The sequence below is a fragment of the Trypanosoma cruzi genome, assembly GCF_000209065.1.
Source record: "Trypanosoma cruzi strain CL Brener chromosome Unknown tcruzi_1047053429137, whole genome shotgun sequence".
Lineage (NCBI taxonomy): Eukaryota > Euglenozoa > Kinetoplastea > Trypanosomatida > Trypanosomatidae > Trypanosoma > Trypanosoma cruzi.
In genome coordinates, this window is record NW_915899.1 from 1 (window position 1) to 1,003 (window position 1,003).

Sequence of the window (1,003 nt, forward strand, 5' to 3'; positions counted from 1 at the left end):
CGAACCCCTTTAACAGCAACAGCATTAATATACGCTTTTGGAGCTGGAATTACCGCGGGTGCTGGCACCAGACTTGTCCTCCAATTGTTACTCGATTTTGGATGGGTTTAAATATCCCCCATTGAAAACGACAATGCAAAAGCACTGTCGGCTCTATTTCTTTTCGCTGCCTCATCTTTTTTTTTTGACATTGGGCAATTTGCGCGCCTGCTGCCCTCCGTAGAAGTGGTAGCTATTTCTCAGGCTCCCTCTCCGGAATCGAACCCTAATCCCCCGCTCCCGTCAACGCCATGGCAGTCCACTACACGGCCATCGCTGGCTGATAGGGCAGTTGTTCGTCAAAAGACGCCGGGTAAAAAACCCGGCTTTCGCACGGAATGAATTGAATCAACACTTCTGAGTGTTACTGCCGGTGAAGGCATTGGTTTTACTTTCATTCATTCGCTGGACGTCCCATGGCAGCAGGTGTTGCCCTGCCGCCGGAACAGAGAACATCCGGTTGGTTCATGTATTAGCTTGGCGTTTCGCCAAGTTATCCAATGTTGCGGAGACCGCAAGATTTTTGCGGCAGATTACGTCTGATGTAATGAGCCATGCGCAGATTCCTGCAATGCAGTGATTCTGAGGCATGCATGGCTAAGTCCTTGAAACAAGCATATGACTACTGGCAGAATCAACCAGATCTCAAGTTGGTCCGCGCGGCGTCCGTCGTGTGTGGTGTATTGTGTGTAATATGTAGTATAGTAAGTACGCATGAACGATACAACACACACCATATACACAACAAAAAACACACACACTATAAACACGCACACGTCTCACACACATTGATGATCCTTTGAATGTTGTTATGGTATATATATATATATATTTTATATATACATATATTTTTTTTTTGTGGAAGATATTCACGCACGCACGCACGCATGCCAAAATGACATGTGTGTTTTTGTGTGTGTTTGTGTCTTTCCCCCACAGATCCAACAAAGTTTGTCAGTTGGTT

The 1,003-nt window shown here is 45.8% G+C and overlaps 1 non-coding gene across 1 annotated transcript, besides 1 other annotated feature; it reads right to left on the bottom strand.

Annotated features, from left to right (window-relative positions):
- Positions 1–684, bottom strand: Tc00.1047053429137.10 (the record flags this gene model as incomplete). The annotated part of the gene is made up of 1 exon (XR_008254299.1): positions 1–684. It is a non-coding gene; the product is annotated as a ribosomal RNA small subunit, 3' partial (ribosomal RNA).
- A 170-nt stretch (positions 685–854) lies between these two features.
- Positions 855–888: a microsatellite.
- Positions 889–1,003: the final 115 nt, after the last annotated feature.